Source organism: Schistocerca gregaria, chromosome 2 (assembly GCF_023897955.1).
Source record: "Schistocerca gregaria isolate iqSchGreg1 chromosome 2, iqSchGreg1.2, whole genome shotgun sequence".
In the NCBI taxonomy this organism is placed as follows: domain Eukaryota; kingdom Metazoa; phylum Arthropoda; class Insecta; order Orthoptera; family Acrididae; genus Schistocerca; species Schistocerca gregaria.
Window position 1 is genome coordinate 581,664,662 of NC_064921.1, and position 18,677 is coordinate 581,683,338.

Consider the following 18,677-nt stretch of genomic DNA (forward strand, 5'->3'; position numbering starts at 1 on the left):
TGACTCTTTCACGCAAAGAGATTAAAGTGAAGAAAGTGCATCAGAAGAGGCAACTGTGCCTTTTCCTCAAAATCGAATGAAACGAGTTCTGGAGGGATACAAATGAGAAAGAATGTGTTATTAAAAGAATTACTGCCTTCCATTAGATAGTTTACTTACGAAACTTATTTGCCTTTTTTTAGTTTTCATGAGTGACACTGCTCGGAACCTCAGATTTAACTCTGCTGCCAGTAAATGGGCAGCCTCGAATGAACTCAAGAAACTATTTGAATATATTTCGAAACACTTTTTTCTTCGGTTTTTAAGAATATATGTCAACTCACATATATTAAGCGTGTCAGTAAAACAGGAAAATCACTTCATTCTACTTTAGAAGTGCTGATGTTTTGGAGAGTCAGTACTATTGCCGCACCTTTACTGAACCACGACGAGGAATGTGCTTGGAGAGGAAAACTGGGTACCCACTAATTTCAGACAATGTTTCAACGGACAAGTTTTACCTCTTGAGGAATTATCAAAAATTAGTTGGCAATTTGCAATTGTTGAAAGCTTTTGTACGAAGTTTGTAGTTTGACCTATCTTGAAATATACAGCAATATATGTTTAATGTTTGTGAGTACTTTTCTGGTAGTAAAGCAACATGAAATTGCATGGTTGTGTGTGTCATCGCCCTGTTTAAGTCCTGAGGTATCACACATGATACCATCTGCAGAATAATACTCGTTGGTTTCAAAAAATTTTCTGAGGGTCGTTCATTGTTAACTAGCGTTAACACAAAGCAATTAACACAAATGTAACTCACTTACACTTTTAGTATATACTTGGGTTCAAATGGCTCTGAACACTATGCGACTTATCTTCTGAGGTCATCAGTTGCGTAGAACTTAGAACTAATTAAACCTAACTAACCTAAGCACATCACCTACATCCATGCCCGAAGCAGGATTAGAACCTGCGACCGTAGCGGTCGCTCAGTTCCAGACTGTAGCGCCCAAAACCGCACGGCCACTCCGACCGGCATATGCTTGGGATTGAAGAGGATCTAGAACAGATGTATGTTTCTGCCAAACAACTATAGAGAAATAACACATAACAGTGTTCGCACTGAAACGTTCTACAACAACTTTCACATTTCACCTCTGTTGCCAACTAAAAATACAGGATGTTCACTGCGCTGACTGGCTTTGGGCTTACATTAAGCACAGCTCATAGTTATCTTTATGAAAAGTGTGGCAGTGAATATTAAAGTGAGAAAAACCACTGTACTAGTCTTTTCGTGGAACGTCGCATTTCCTTCAACATTAAATAAGAAAATCTGAATAGTGACGACACATTAAAATATTCGCTCTTTTGTGTAGTACCAGATTCTTTCGATTACATTAGATACACGTTATGTCCCATAGGTCCATAGTCAAGGCATCCTCAAGACGTAGAACATGTCAGAAAATAAGATCAAACACATACAAAAAAAGAAAGGGATACGTAATGTTCCTTACATAGATCCTAAGAGAAATGTCCATGTCCCTTACGATACCCAGTATAGTGATAGCTACTGAAAAACTATTGAGCCACTGGAAGCGGTAGTTTGATGTATTGGAGTCATATTCCTGGAGAGAGGGTTTCAAATTGCTGTCTGGCCAGCCAGATCTAGGTTTTCATGTTTTCCTTAAATTGCTTCGGGTGGACACCAGAGTGCTTCCGTTAACAATAGCACGGTCAGTCTTCTTTCCCATCCACGTTTGACACGAGTTTCTATACATCTATACCTGCCACTAAATTAAAGTTTCCCACCTCGTTTTTTCGTCGTATGTGAAGGCTAATCTCAGGAACTACTGTAGGAATTTTAATAGTTTCACTAACAGATAATCTGAATCATGAAGAAGGTTTTTGCATACAATTTTTAAACGTTTCGTTCAAATTGGATGAACTATGATGAATTAAAGTATACATCGCATTTTTCTGCCTGTAAATACTAACATTAGCAACTGCGTAGGGTTATTATAGATAGACTAATTCACATGAAAGGTTTGTGTGAACAGTCTGTTACGGCTAAGTAAGACAAGTCACCTGACCCTAGATACCTAGTCCTACCCTTGTGAACAGGGGCGGGTAGCTAACCTGTTAGTATTAAAGTCCCTGCCGTGTTTTCGGTCTGTATGTGAAGGATAATCTCAGGAACTAGTATAGGGATTCTGATACACGTTTGTCATTTATAGATAGACCAATTTACGAGTAGGGTTTGTGTGGATAATTTATAATTATACTAATGATGAGAGTTTAACATAAGTATTGTTATCTGTTTCATATTTAATTGGCGTTTGGAGTGGCATCTCGTAGCAATGATGGGATCTACATGCTGGTCACTTTCGGAGAAGGTGGTATCCGATGGGAAAAGAAGTAAATAGCCACCACAACTCCGGACAGCAGTGAAGCTTGACCAGAATTTATACAAGAATACTTATTACCTTCTATATATATTATAAATTAACGTCCCTTACTGCGTTTTTCTGCGTGTATGTCAACGATAACCTCAGGAATTAATGTATAGATTTTGATATGGTTTTCACTAATAGGTAGAGTGATTCACAAGGAAAGTTTGTGTTTGCAGATTATTACCGCTACACTAGACAGGTCGTCCAGCGTTAGGTATTTAGTGCTGCCTGTGGAAAACCTGGGCAGGTCGCTAGTATACTCTAAAGATCACGATACGAGAAGGACATTAAACTCTGAAACTAGAGCTCCATTTAGCCCAGTTCTAATTTCCCTTCTGGTAGTTATATGTCTGTTTATTTATCGTGTTGCTTGGGAAAAAAACTGGATAATGCTGTACCGAGGCTTAACATCTACAGTGTTAGCAACCGACGTCACATCAGTGCAGCAGAAATACCTAACACACAGGGGGCATTTTCCAGAAGACAGATAGCCTCGCTTCGACTGACCACCGGAAGGCGATACAAGCACCACCAGAGGCGAGGAGCCTCATGGACCTATTCTCTTCCACAACACACCTGATCCAAAATGCGCTCAGTTGTATCCTAGCGCCGAGTGGTATTTAGGGAAGCACTTGGGCCCGGCAAGACCAGTTCGCTCCAAGCGAGTTTCCTGTGCCAGGCACCGATGCTGCAAGGATTTCACCGATCAGGAGTCTCACTTAAGAGCCACCTCCACGACGTCACTGCCATTCACGTCTGACTTCGTGATCGTGGCAGTGGCCACCTGTGGACTTAGAACATTCGTGGTCTCCTCGCCAAAGAAGATGAGGCCCTTGTCGTTGTGGAAGAATTGAGGATTTGCAAACTTATTCCTGTTTAACTTTGAAATGGCTACACGCTGGACTTAGACAATTTTGCTCCCTACAGTACTTAAGCTTTGTCCACTCAATTTATGCTTTAACAGGGAGCATCCTATGGGACATTGACATTTATACAGTGTGTGTTTAAGGAACTTAGACTCAGTGACTTGTTCTATTTTCAGAAGTTACTTAGTTTATGTTTTGTTTCAGTCCATGTCAGAGGAGATGTACTATTAATCTTTGATAAATAATCTTGTCCAGGCACTGCTTTCTGGGTATTTTTTGTGCTGTCGTCGGCGGAGATATTATGTAATATTAGGGACACTGCTTTCAGTAACAGCGAACGGCCGGTATGTGCGTAAAACAAGCAAGCAGTATTCTAAGGAGTTAATATACGGACGTCAATGTACATGGCGCGTAATATTTGCCTTGTTACTGATTTCGCACTTCAGACGAGAGCAGTCTCGAAGATTCATTGTTGGACAGACAACACTCACCACTTTTTGTTGACAATGGAGCCGAGCGGAGCTTTCAACTTTTAATGTGTTGCCATCAATATCTGAACGTGTTCTTGTCTCAAGTGCGAAACTAGTAATGAACAAGCAACGCACCATATGTGGCGGTTTATCTGTGCATTGCATCCTAAGAGTCACTGTGTCTCCTGCAGGCAATGCCTGCGTTTGCTAATCTTACTGAATGTCCTAAACATTTAGGGTCAAAATTAGACTGACAGTAAAGGATCATGAATGGAGTGTTTTGAAACAGGGAACTAGTGCTCGAAAAGGAATGTCTCAGTCGATAAGAGATCTTCAATGAGCAACGTGCAAGAGCCATGAATCTGTAAACTGTTTACGTTTCTGCAACGACGCTGATGGTGGTACCTTGAGAAAGAGCGCTCGATAAACTTTTTCGTATGGGGTTCTATGAAGTCGTTGTTGTTAGAAACTCTAGTGGAAAAAGAAAAGACTGGCTCTTACGGCCCGAGCTATCTGTCCCTGGGTACAGCAGACAACAGGGGTCTATATCCACATCCACACACAATATATACAACCATTTGTACAGTACACGGTAAAGGATATATCGCACCAACACTATAGATTTTCTTTTCCGTTCCACCTACGTACAGAGCCAGAAAAAAATGACTGTCCATATGGCTCTGTATGTGCCATTATTTCTCTTATCCTCATGAAGCCAACGCGAGATGTACATCCTGGTCGCCCTAGAATACAAGTTCTCTAAATATACCCAATATTGTTTCGCGAGAACTAGTCGTTTTCATTCCATGAACTCCCTTTTACTTTCGCTTAGCATTTCTGCTACACTTTTGTGTTGACTGTACCGACCTGCTATGATCTGTTGGGATGCATACTTCATAAAGACTCCAAACACTGGGAAAACAATTCGGAATTGGTTGCGCTGGCTTCTTGTATGCTGTTTTCTTCACGGATTAATTACATTTATCCAGAACCAAGCCTTCCAATCTCCTTCCCCAACACTAATTTCATGCTGATTTTCGTACTGCTTTTTAGTATTACCCTTAAATACTTCTACGATCTGACGCGCTCAAGACGTTCAGCACTATCCCTGTAATCTGATACTATCGTATTCTTTCTCTTTGTAATAGGCGCTCTCTGACGTATGTGTTGTTGTTGTTGTGGTATTCAGTCCTGAGACTGGTTTGATGCAGCTCTCCATGTTACTCTATCCTATGCAAGCTTCTTCATCTGCAGTCTACATCCTTCTGAATCTGCTTAGGGTATTCAGCTCTTGGTCTTCCTCTACGATTTTTACCCTCCACGCTGCCCTCCAATACTAAATTCGTGATCCCTCGATGTCTCAGAACATGTCCTACCAACCGATCCCTTCTTGTAGTCAAGTTGTGCCACAAGCTCCTCTTCTCCCCAATTCTATTCAATACCTCCTCATTAGTTATGTGATCTACCCATCCAATCTTCAGCATTCTTCTGTAGCACCACATTTCTAAAGCTTCTATTCTCTTCTTGTCCAAACTATTTATCGTCCACATTTCATTTCCATACATGGCTACACTCCATACAAATACTTTCAGAAACGACTTTCTGACATTTAAAGCTATACTCTATGTTAACAAATTTTTCTTCTTCAGAAACGCTTTCCTTGCCATTGCCAGTCTACATTTTATATCCTCTCTACTTCGACCATTATCAATTATTTCGCTCCCCAAATACCAAAACTCCTTTACTACTTTAAGTTTCTCATTTCCTAATCCAATTCCCTCAGCATCACCCGACTTAATTCGACTACATTCCATTATCCTCGTTTTGCTTTTGTTGATGTTCATCTTATACCCTCCTTTCAAGACACTGTCAATTCCGTTCAACAGCTCTTCCAACTCCTTTGCTGTCTCTGACAGAATTACGAACCTCTGAGTTTTTTTAATAATTTCCGGGTATGCAGCCGGATCCCGTCGACATTCTGCCACGATATTTCGGCCCAGAGACGTCCGGCCATCATCAGGTGAGTACACAACTACTGAAGAGCCCAGGTGCAGTCGCGGTATTAATGCCGAATCTCGCGCATGGGAAATGTACTGGCATCCTACAGCGCATGCGTCAGTTGTTGACGTGCGCGGCATAGCCGGGTTGTACGTGCTGCCCTCTGGTGCTCTGGGCCGAAATATCGTCGCAGAACGTCGACGGGATCCGGCTGCATACCCGGAAATTAATAGAAGACGAAATACGCCGGGAAAATTTCAGAAGTCACCTCTGAGTTTTTATTTCTTCTCCGTGGATTTTAATACCTACTCCGAACTTTTCTTTTGTTTCCCTTATTGCTTGCTCAATATACAGATTGAATAACATCGGGGATAGGCTACAACTCTGCCTCACTCCCTTTCCAACCACTGTCTCCCTTTCATACCCCTCGACTCTTATAACTGCCATTTGCTTTCTGTACAAATTGTAAATAGCCTTTGGCTCCCTGGATTTTACTCCAGCCACCTTCAGAATTTGAAAGATAGTATTCCAATCAACATTGTCAAAAGCTTTCTCTAAGTCTACAAATGCTAGAAACGTATGTTTGCCTTTCCTTAATCTTTCTTCTAAGGTAAGTCGTAGGGTCAGTATTACCTGACGTGTATTGTCATTTAAAGAGAACGTGCTATTCTCTACACCATGTAGAAATTTTGTCAAAGTCTTTCTGCATTTTCATAAGGTCTCCCAACAATGAAGCCTGTACACAACAGCATGGTCAGCGAACAAACATCTAGTGTTGCTAACATTTTGTGAGAGGACGTCGAAGCTCGATGAGCTGCTGTAAAGCATGAACTGAGAATGGTTGCCATGTGCTTAGGTTGTTGCCATGAGTAATAAGCGAAATATTTATTTTCAGCTATTAAATCAATCTCTAAACGTATTCATTTAAAAATTCACTACTATATGTACAATTTTGACGCTAAAGTTTGGGACAGACTCTAAGCAGTGTAGTGTGATTGTGAGAATTTACTGTACGCCTTCATTGAGGTGACGTAGCAGAAAGCCTCGCTGGTATTGTTGCCAACGGCAGGACAACCACGCCCACAGTTGTCAGCGGAAATTCTGCAGTGGTTACGTGAACGTAAGCAAACACGGCACCTTGTTTTCGATGTGGCGCTGCAAGGAGTGTTTTCTGTCCCCACTCTCCCCTCCTCCAGGAGAGCAGCGCCGTAAACACGGTGACGCGGGTCCAGCGCCACTGGACAAACCAGTCCTTGCCTCACCTCCACCTCATCTGGCCGCCGCCGACCGCTGTAGAGGCTGCACAACGCTCCTCGCTGTCGAGACTGCGCTGCACGGGTAGCCTTCCCACCTCGCCAACCTACGACAATTTACAATTACTGGTTAGGAAAGACTAATGGAGAACGCTCAAAACAGGTACACACGACAACAAATTATTCACGTCTACATCTACATCTACATCCATACTCCGCAAGCCACTTGACGGTGTGTGGCGGAGGGTACCTTGAGTACCTCTATCGGTTCTCCCTTTTAAAGAAAGATGGTCGCTATGCCTCTGTGTGGGCTCTAATCTCTCTGATTCCATCCTCATGGTCCCTTCGTGAGATATACGTAGGAGGGAACAATATACTACTTGACTCTTCGGTGAAGGTATGCTCTGGAAACTTTAACAAAAGCCCGTACCGAGCTACTGAGCGTCTCTCCTGCAGAGTCTTCCACTGGAGTTTATCTATCATCTCCGTAACGCTTTCGCGATTACTAAATCATCCTGTAACGAAGCGCGCTGCTCTCCGTTGGATCTTCTCTATCTCTTCTATCAACCCTGTCTGGTACGGATCCCACACTGCTGAGCAGTATTCAAGCAGTGGGCGAACAAGCGTACTGTAACCTACTTCCTTTGTTTTCGGATTGCATTTCCTTAGGATTCTTCCAATGAATCTCAGTCTGGCATCTGCTTTACCGACGATCAACTTTATATGATCATTCCATTTTAAATCACTCCTAATACGTTCTCCCAGATAATTTATGGAATTATCTGCTTCCAGTTGCTGACCTGCTATATTGTACCTAAATGACAAGGGATCTATCTTTCTATGTATTTGCAGCACATTACACTTGTCTACAATGAGATTCAATTGCATTGCCTGCACGATACTTCAATTCGCTGCAGATCCTCCTGCATTTCAGTACAATTTTCCAATGTTACAACCTCTCGATATACCATAGCATCATCCGCAAAAAGCCTCAGTGAACTTCCGATGTCATCCACAAGGTCATTTATGTATATTGTGAATAGCAACGGTCCTACGACACTCCTCTGCGGCACACCTGAAATCACTCTTACTTCGGAAGACTTCTCTCCATTGAGAATGACATGTCCAGGGGACATCACGCTAATACAGTGTGACGTCGCCTCTAGCCTTTATAATGGCGCCATTTCGGCGAGGAAGAAAGCGGACAAGCCTCCTCGGCTACACTATATCTTGCTGAAGCCGCTCACTGATGACTGGATTCCGTAGAACTACCAAACTGTGGGGATGTTAGTCGTTAAGGTTTCACACTCTCTTCCAAATAGTCTTAGACATCTTCTATTGGTTTAAGACTAGGTGACTTAAAACGCCAGACGAGAGGCAATAGGTTGTGTGAGTCTTCGTCAAATCGGGAACAAATTCGTGCACTCCTGCGAACACAGTTTTGTCATCTTAAAGGCGGGAGTATTTACAGCATCCTCACCATGAACACGCAGAATAAGAGCGACACTTGATCACCGAGAATGTTGAATTAACATTATGGTTCATATTCAAGGTAACCTTAGTCAGAGGGCCGAAGTCATGGTACGAGAAATGCGTCCAAAACATCACAAATCGGCCTCTCGCTTGAACTATACCCTCCACAAACTTTGGATTAAACTTCTCTCCGCGACTCGTCAGACCTGATTACACACCAGGCGAAAAGTCGCCATTCCAGTTTCTGTATTGTTTGGCTCATTAAGATGTGCACCAATGGCCTCCAAATGTTCATTGCATGCAGTTCGCTCCGCAATGTTTGCTCGAAAACTGGTTGAAGTGTTCTTGCATTCCCTGAAACCGGCAATTCCTGTCGGGCCCCTCTCGGTTACGATTTTTATAGGACTACTGTTCTTCCGCCATGATACATGGCTGCATGTGGTACACCGATCCTTGCACACTTAATGCATTGTCCTCATTGATGTACGAAAATAACTGAGCAACTTCATTCACGGTGAGCCGGCCGCTGTGGCCGGGCGGTTCTAGGAACCGCGCTGCTGCTACGGTCGCAGCTTCAAATCCTGCTTCGGGCATGGATGTGTGTGATGTCCTTAGGTTAGTTAGGTTTAAGAAGTTATAAGTCTAGGGGACTGAAGACTTTAGACGTTAAGACCCATAGTTGTTAGAGCCATTTGAACCATTGACGATGAGGTCATGGTCACTTCCAAACACGATAGCCCTTTTCTGCGATTGTGTCACGTGTCCAAGTCGACCCGTCTTACTTTGTTTATTGATTGCTGGAGGTCTTGCCAAAACCCTTCCAGTGTTAAATTTACGCCAAACAGTTCCACACCCGCTTTCCACGAGCTGTGTTTCGAGTAACTATTGACAATGAACACGCGCCTGTTTATCGTGTGCATAATTCTGTGTTGCGTTCAGCTGCTCCTCTCACTCATTCAGATGTAATGACACAGCGAAGAAATGGAGACAAAGCACGCGGGAGATGCACTTGTGCAGACGTGTGAGAGCGGACGAATGGTGCTTAGAAATCACTGTTTTGAGTGTTTTTTGCGATGGGCAGTTCTATTGTTCATTAACGAGTATCAGTTCCTCGTCAGTCTTAGGAATATTTTCTCAGCTACGTTTATTTTGTTCATCTTATACAAACTGCATTTAAGTGGAAAAGGAAAGAGACTGGAAAAAAGGAAGGTTCGATTACATCTAGGTCATTGAGGACTGAAGAAGTGAGGGAGCCATTAAAAAGACTGTTGATAAATTAACTGGATGTAAAGAATATGGGACTCATACCTTTTAAAACACGAATAAATTGCTTGAATATCAAGAATATGGGACGCATGCTTTTTAAAATAGGAGGAGGAAAACTTCTGCAAAAAGTGAATCGGTGGAAAACACTTTGGACGCAATCGTCAGGAACAGAATTCAAGTCAGAAAGAAAGAATTTTTTAGGCGAATGAGAGGTTGCAGTAGTCTGGTTCACTTCCGCAATTAAGAGGTTTGGACATAATTGAAGATTCCGATGTTGTCTTAATCGAAGAACGTAACCAAAAGTCGCGTAATAATATCCTTCGAATGAGCAATGATCATGTGTCAAAGCATTCCTTAAAATACTGAGCAAAAGGTAATATATGCACTCTGAGACAAAAAAAGGACGCATCCGGAAAGAATTATCCAAATAGAAATTCGGTGGGCATGATGCACGTGAACAGATAAACAAATGATTACATTTTTAGAAAAATCGTATGGTTTTTTTTTTTTTTTTTCAGGAGAAAGAGCTCCACAGATTGAACAAGTAAGTAACTCGTTGGTCTATCTCTGGTCTTTATGCAAGCAGTTATTCGGTTTGATTTTGATTGACGGGGTTGTTGGATGTCCTTCTGAGGGATATCGTACCAACTTCTATCCCACTGGTGCGTTACATCTTCAAACTCACGATATGGTTGGAAAGCCCTGCCCATAATGCTCCAAACGTTCTCAGTTGGGAAAGAAATCTGGTGACCTAGCTGGTTGAGGTAGGGTTTGACGACCACGAAGACAAACAGTAGAAACTTTCATCGTGTGCTGGCGGGCGTTATCTTGTTAAATGTAAGACGTGGGTTACAGCTGTGCTGTAAAGTGCCGCGGATGACAACCAGAGAGGTCCTGTTATGAAATGAAATGGAATCCTGGATCATCATTCCTCGTTTTCGGGCCTTATGGCGGACGAGAGTCAGGTTGGCATCCCACAGTTGTCCAGGGCATATCTAGACACGTCTTCGTTGATCATCGGGACTCAGTTCGAAGCGGGACTCATCACTAATGACCATTCTACTCCAGTCAATGAGATTCCATGCCAAAAACGTGTCTGGAGATGCCTCAGACAGTTGTGGGATACCAACCTGACTATCGCCCGTCATACGGCCCGATAACCAGGAGTGATGGTATGGGTCGGCATTTCATTTCGTAGCAGCACCGCTTTGATTGACATCTGCCGCACCGTTACAGCACAGCGGCAAGCCAGCCTGGGCTTCTGTTACAGCAAGCTAATGTCTGCCCGAACTCGGCGAGAGATTCTACTGCGTGCCTTTGTTGTTGCCAAACCTTACCATAACCCGCAAAGTCGCCGGATCTCTCCCCAATTGAAAACCTTTTGAGGATTATGGGCAGCGACCTCCAACCATCCCGGGATTCTGCCGATCTAACGTGCCAATTGGACAGAATTTGGCACGATATCCCTCAGGAGGGCAACCAACAATTCTGTCAATCAGTGCCAAGCCGAATAGTTGCATGCATAAGGGCCAGAGGTGGACCAACGCGTTATTGACTTGCTCAATGAAAATGTAAAAGTATAAAACACTGAACGTTATTCTCAAATTTTACTTGTTCATGATCATTTCGATGCTATCTGTTGGAAGTAAATAGTTTCTCTCCTTTCGACATGTCAGTCTTGTGTATCTGAACTGAATAGTTCGTTTTATCCAACAGACAGGAATTCGCAAAAGCCCACGCACAGACAACAGAGATCATCTGAGCCCCTCAGCTCGTATTTCGCAACAGTGTGCCTCAGATCAGATGACCACGGGCTTCCTGTTCAATGTTAATACCAGATTATGTAACAGTCACCAGTCTGTTGAAGGTCGAATTGCGAAACTCTGCAGATTTTATGTGAGGTAATAGAGTTTACTTGCCATAAAATCTCTTTGGTGATCTGTGCCGACTTCATGTTGTGCAATCGTACTCAGTGTGTCAATATGTATTCTTTATCTTCATCGTGTTTCCTCTATTTGTTCTGCAGCTGAGGTTTGTTGTTATTGTACAGTGGAATTTATTATTCTGGTATACTTGTTCAAAGCCCAACAGCCGGTTAGATTCTAAAACTGAGTGCCAAAGTTCTCATGAACTCTTTACGGGGAGCGAGCAGCAACTGGTGGTAATTTAGCAGGTGTTGGGCGGATTGAGGTTAAGTGTTCTGCTTTCCGACGTCACTGAGTGCCAGCAGGAGGGACCGGTGTTGTTAGGCTACAGAAAGCCTGACTTGTAACCATACGAACGCCGATATGGTTTCGGCTCGTATTCAAACGTACATTGCTTTCATCGCCACGTTACACTTGAGTCTAATGACGCACACTCAGAATTTCCCGTTCTGACCACGTCCCAAACTACAGAATACTAAGACTTGCAAAAAGTCAGAAATTAAACTTGGTGATGAAATTTGTGCACCTGTTCATTCCACACATACAGCGCCCCCAACAGAGATCGGGGTAATGTTCGACGATGTCGTGCCTCTGGAGCTAGGCTGACTCACTCCCGGAATGTTTTATGGAAGCACATGAATATTCGTTAGTTTGAAACCGAAAACTGTCATTCGTATACCCTTCTCTTCGAGGAACACAATGATATAGCGACGTAAGGTACTTCTCCTTTCTTCTGGCGAAAAATTGTGGAGTGTTGTGTCTGTATCACGAGGATGACTGATGAGTGCTTGTATGGTTTCTGTGTTATTGTGGATGGTTATGAGACTGGAAATAAGAGAAAGTGTGAAACTCCATGCAAGCACGTAGCCTCCTCCTTTCGAATACTGCATCGGAGGCTGCTTAAGAATGAGGAAATCTTCGTCATGAGCGGGCCACATGATAGTCATAACAGCGTTAAATCAATGATGCAAATATAAGGAGAAAGAACTCGAAGTTACATAAAGTACCTCAAGCAGATGTCGCGATTATTCTTCGTGAGGATGTGGCCGATTTCTTCTCTCATCCCCACCTGGATCCGCCGCTGAGCCGTCTTTGACGGTTTCGCGGTCAACTGTTAACCCTATAATGAAAAAAATCAATAAATGAAACTGCACAACTTTGTAGCATAATCTCATGATAATCGCTGCGCCCAGACGTGAAAATTAAGCTAATTTGGTTGTCTTTGAAGGACAAATATTACCTACGAAATTGAATATAGATAATGGACCAGCCAAGCTGTCAAGCACAAACATTTCTGAAACCATTTAAGACAACGTAACTTTCACCCAGATTAACTATAAAAATCGACACCAAATGACATACAGTCTTTCGTCATAGAAATATTAAGTAGTTACTAGAAGTGACATTTTTTGCTTAAAAGAAGCTACAGTAATTTTTGCTGATAGGACCTCAGATGTTATAGAGACAAACTTAACGGCGTTTCAGTGTCCAAAAACCGTTTAGTAGCTATAAAAAAATACCATAGTTAGAATTTACAATTTCTCTGATTTTGAACGTGAGACTGATTAGTATCTTATACAGAAGATCATAACACGTGGAACTGTCACACCTTAATGAAGGATCGTTTCTGGTTCCATGCAGGAAAATTTTATATATCCTCTTTGCACGTATTTTACGTATTCGTTATAAAACGAATCGCGATGGTGCGGCAATGGGTTTTCCCTCTAGCTGACCAGACGTGTTTCGTTACTTTGGTATAAATCAGTAAGACAGTAATCGGTTGTGATTTCAAAACACGCAATTAAATGGTTCAAATGGCTCTGAGCACTATGGGACTCAACTGCCATGGTCATCAGTACCCTATAACTTAGAACTACTTAAACCTAACTAACCTAAGGACATCACACACATCCATGTCCGAGGCATGATTCGAACCTGCGACCGTAGCAGTCGCACGGTTCCGGACTGCGCTCCTAGAACCGCGAGACCACAGCGGCCGGCACACGCAATCCTAAGTGATATAATATAAAATTGCTCCGGTAGTATTTATCGAATTTTGGAGAGTGAAACGACGCCGTATTCATCTCTGTGAGATCTACTGCACTAGCAGCGGAAATAACTATAAATTCACTATAGGAGGTAGGGCAGCATCGGTCGTAAATTTGCAGCTATTGTGAAGCTATCTCCATTGTCACGTGAATACAAGAGCATAATGAGGGTCAGGCATAAAAATATAAATGAAACCATCATAAATAAATCAACTTGAAAAGCGTAAATTTATGTGCCATTACGCCCAAGTCATGATGGCTCATCGTAAATGTAATAGCAAAGGTACTACTTGACAATACAGACAACAAACACCAGTTTAAGTAATATTTGTTAGCTGTTTGAAGTGGTACCATGTGCTGTTATATTTAGAGTGAATCTTCATGACTTGGATATAATGGTACGTAAATTTACGTTTTACAATTTGATATATCTGTGATGGTTTCATTTACATATTTTAAGCCTCATCTTCATTTTGTTCTTGTATTCATGTAGCACTGAAGGTACACTGGTAAGCTAAAACATTATGACCACTGCACACCGCGACGTTGGATGCCGCCTGTTGGCATTGCGGGCACGTGACGCAGTAACAAAAGTGTTAGCGAAGCACATACGGACGGGGATCACCCTAGCGAAGATATGGGCTGTAAATGGGGAAGTCCATTGAGAAAAGCGACTTTGACGTAGGGAAGATTATTATTACGCAGAGCCTGTGAATGAGTGTTTCAAAAATAGCGGGAGAATCTACGCAAACAGATAGAAAGACAGTGAAACTACCACTAGCCACTAAGTGGTTGGACGTCCACAACTCTTCACAGAACATGGGGTTCTGAGAGACTTGTCTGCTCTGTAAAGTAGGATATATGGTGATCCGTGGCACCTCTGCCGAAAGAGCACAATGCTAGTGCACGTACAAATGTTTCAGAGCACACCGTTCATCGTACACTGTTGAACACGGAGCTCTGCATGAGACTACCCCGACGTGTTAACACATTGATGCAACGACACCGTCAATTGCGATTGTAGCGGGCACGGGAACATAGGGATTCGGCTGTCGATCAATGGAAACGTATCAGCGCTTCGAGTAAATCTCATTTTTGCTACGCTAGGTCGATGGTCGTCTGCATAAACGCCGTCATCGAGGTGAGCGGCGGCTCGAAATGTGCATTGCGCTACTGACGCAGGCTGGTTGGAGCGGTATATTATGCTATGGAGTCATTCTCTTGCACTTGCATGGAACCTGTGGTAGTAGTAGAAGACATGCTCACAACTGCGAACCACCTGTATCCCCTCATGCTTGACGTCTTCCCCGACGGCGATATCATCTTTCAGCAGTATAACTGTCCGTGTCTCGGAGCCAGAACCGCGCTACAGTAGTCTGAAGAGCATTATAGTGAACTCTCTTTGATGTCTCGGCGACGAATTTCGCCTGATGTAAATACTATGGAACTCGTCTTGGTTGCTATTGGGTGCCATCACCGCGTACGCAGATCTGCAGCCCTGTTATTTAAGCGAATTACGTGACCTGTACGTTGTGACCTGTGCGTAGCCATCTAATGTCACGTACCTCCACAAATGCACCAACAAACTGCCAGGTCCCTGACAAGCAGAATCAGTATGTGTTTCGTTCCAAAAACGAACAAACAAGCTATTAAGCATGTAGTCATAATGTTTTGGCTCATCAGTGTAGCTGCCCAATGGCTGAAATCTATCTAAAATAAACAGATTAAAAATTTACCAACGGTGCTACCCTTCTCCTATCGTGAATCTCATCAATACGGCTGTGAAGCACGCTATTACTAATGGATACAAACCTGAACTATAAATTAATTTGAAAACAAAAAGACAAATTGGTATCCGTATCTTTACAATTAATATTGTTACGACAAGAGAACATTTGTCGACTATTGGAGATTTTCTTAGAGTTTGTCAAGGCGAAAACGTAATTACGACATGTTAAGTGTTTCCGAAAGTATTTCAGGTTAACTTCTTAATTGACTCACACTGTACAAGTGTGTATCCTCTAAGAGTCATACGATACCCTTCCTCTGGTGTTGCGGAAGATATTTTCAGTTTAGTTTTTGTTCTTCGTAAATGAGGAAACCCTATGAAAGACGTCTGTGGAGCGTTCGATTTAATGCCTAGACTCAACCAAAAACATTGTTGTAAACAAAATATTTTTGAAACGTATTTTTACGTATTCAGTCGATAGAATAATTTTAGATTAGTTTGATATTCTATCTAAGGATGTTATTCAATCTGTATATTGAGCAAGCAGTGAAGGAAGTAAAAGAAAAATTCGGGGTAGGTATTAAAATCCATGGAGAAGAAATAAAAACTTTGAGGTGCACCGATGACATTGTAATTCTGTCAAAGACAGCAAAGGACTTGGAAGAGCAGTTGAACGGAATGGATAGTGTCTTGAAAGGAGGATATAAGATGAACATCAACAAAAGCAAAACAAGTATAATGGAATGTAGTCGAATTAAGTCGGGTGATGCTGAGGGAATTAGATTAGGAAACGAGACACTTAAAGTAGTAAAGTAGTTTTGCTATTTGGGGAGCAAAATAACTGATGATGGTCGAAGTAGAGAGGATATAAAATGTAGACTGGCAATGGCAAGGAAAACGTTTCTGAAGAAGAGAAATTTGTTAACATCGAGTATAGATTTAAGTGTCAGGAAGTCATTTCTGAAAGTATTTGTATGGAGTGTAGCCATGTATGGAAGTGAAACATGGACGATAAATAGTTTGGACAAGAAGAGAATAGAAGCTTTTGAAATGTGGTGCTACAGAAGAATGCTGAAGATCAGATGGGTAGATCACATAACTAATGAGGAAGTATTGAATAGGATTGGGGAGAAGAGAAGTTTGTGGCACAACTTGACCAGAAGAAGGGATCGGTTGGTAGGACATGTTCTGAGGCATCAAGGGATCGCCAGTTTAGTATTGGAGGGCAGCGTGGAGGGTAAAAATCGTAGAGGGAGACCAAGAGATGAATACATTAAGCAGATTCAGAAGGATGTAGATTGCGGTATGTACTGGGAGATGTGTAGGCTTGCACATGATAGAGTATCATGGAGAGCTGCATCAAACCAGTCTCAGGACTGAAGACCACAACAACAACAACTAAGGACATTTATTGATATTGGCAGCAAATTGCGAAGATTAATTAGTATTTCCATCATACTCGCTCCCACTCAAAAGCCTTTCTTCTGCCTGCCGCTAGATGGCCTATTCCTGGTCCTGGAAGAATAAACCGCAATAACATTACACAATCTAAAGCAGCGTACAGGGGCAAGGGATAGCTGCATCGCACAAGGCCACTCCGTGCTAAGACGACAAGGCTCGTTTTTCTCTTCACCAGCACAGTGGTATTGCACACACTATTTACTTGTACACTTCAAGGATATTAAACGGGTAGACTTACAAGACAAGGGATTTCATTTCAATTTGCAATACCCAAGGAGATAGCTAACTTCGTACCAGGGTACTTACGAAGACTGTTAATGGACATCTGTTTACAACCTCTTTCAGCATTGTTTGTACTTCGCTTTTATTTAAAGGCAACCTACACTCATTACAATTAAGTACGTCTCAAATACGGCGTTTGCATTGTATATACGAGTACTAAGAGGTTTGCCTCTCGAAATGCGCTCCTTGACTGTACTGATTATGTGAAAAGTTGACACCCGTCAAAGTGCATATGGTAATAAGATTTCGTCTGAAGCCACATACATATCAGTTTCAGTTACAGGAAGATTTTGTTCTGTCAGTGGCTGACATTCTATTGCCTTACAGCCATGATAGGGCGATAAAATCTGTTCCTGTACGCGTCCTAGCCTCAGTACTTTTATAATTTTGAGTGCTGCATTCTGGTTTACTTGGTAAGGGGACGGAAGGGAGGGGGACGCAGCGTCTTAATTTTAATGAAGAGTCATCTACAGAAGCAGAAATAACCTTCAGCTTGCCCGGCCGGCTAGCCGCGCGGTCTAACGCGCTGCTTCCCGAGAGGGAAGGCGTGCTGGTCCCCAGCACGAATCCACCCGGCGGATTAGTGTCGAGGTCCGGTGTGCCGCCAAGCCTGTGGGTGGTTTTTAAGGTGGTTTTCCATCTGCCTCAGCGAATGCGTACTGGTTCTCCTTATTCCGTCTCAGTTATACTATGTCGGCGATTGCTGCGCAAACACTGTCTCCACATTCGCGTACACCATAGTTACGCAAACATTTGGGGTTACACTCGTCTGGTATGAGACGTTCCCGGAGCTGAAGATGGGGTGGGGAGGGGGGGGGGGGCACTGGGGTTCGAACCGAACACTAATCCTGGATTCGGTGTGGGGCGGTGGTAGGGTGGGTGGACTGCTGTAGCCTGTCGTGGGGTTATGAACCACTAAGGGCTACGGCGGGCACGAAGCATCTCCGGCGTTTCTAGGTCCCCGGTTCAATACACAATACATAACATCAAGGTTGCGCCACGGAAATGTATTGGATTCTGTGCTATTCATGTTGTGTATTAATCATCTGGTAGATAATATCGTTGCCACAGACTTTTTGCAGGTGATGCAGTTATCTACAATGAAGTAACATATGAAAAAATTACTCAGACATTCAGTCAGATCTCAATTAGGTTTCTTCAAAAAATGAAAACGACACGATATGGATTAATCACCTAGTCTCTACTGTAGGTAGTATAATTCGGTTCATTGGTAGGAGATTGGAAACATGCTGTGAGTCTACGAAGGAAATTGATCACAAAATATCCGTGCGACCCACCCTATATTATTGCTCGAGTGTACGGGAGGAGGCAAACAGGGCTAATAGGAGATTTTGAACCTACATGTCTGATCTAAAGTATCCGCGTACCGCTATGTAACTACTAAGTGTCACGAGAGAACCGCCCCACCTCTTAACCCCCTCCCCGTATATAAAAGGAGGCGGGGAGTATTGTG

General features: G+C 42.8%; 1 protein-coding gene and 1 long non-coding RNA gene across 8 annotated transcripts in view; one reads left to right on the forward strand and one right to left on the reverse strand.

Annotated features, from left to right (window-relative positions):
• LOC126333363 (tyrosine aminotransferase) overlaps nucleotides 1-18,677 on the forward strand; it is a 230,545-nt gene that overhangs the window by 57,207 nt on the left and 154,661 nt on the right. The window lies entirely within an intron of this gene.
• LOC126333408 (uncharacterized) overlaps nucleotides 1-18,677 on the reverse strand; it is a 58,209-nt gene that overhangs the window by 24,624 nt on the left and 14,908 nt on the right. For 2 of the 4 annotated variants that reach the window (XR_007564182.1, XR_007564177.1), the window contains exons 2-3: nucleotides 12,691-12,803; nucleotides 6,904-7,126 (exon numbers count right to left, since the gene is read on the reverse strand). This is a non-coding gene — a long non-coding RNA (uncharacterized LOC126333408). Of the gene's footprint in view, nucleotides 1-6,641; nucleotides 7,127-12,690; nucleotides 12,804-18,677 lie in introns of those variants that run through there. The other 2 variants (XR_007564188.1, XR_007564194.1) reach the window with 1 other exon arrangement.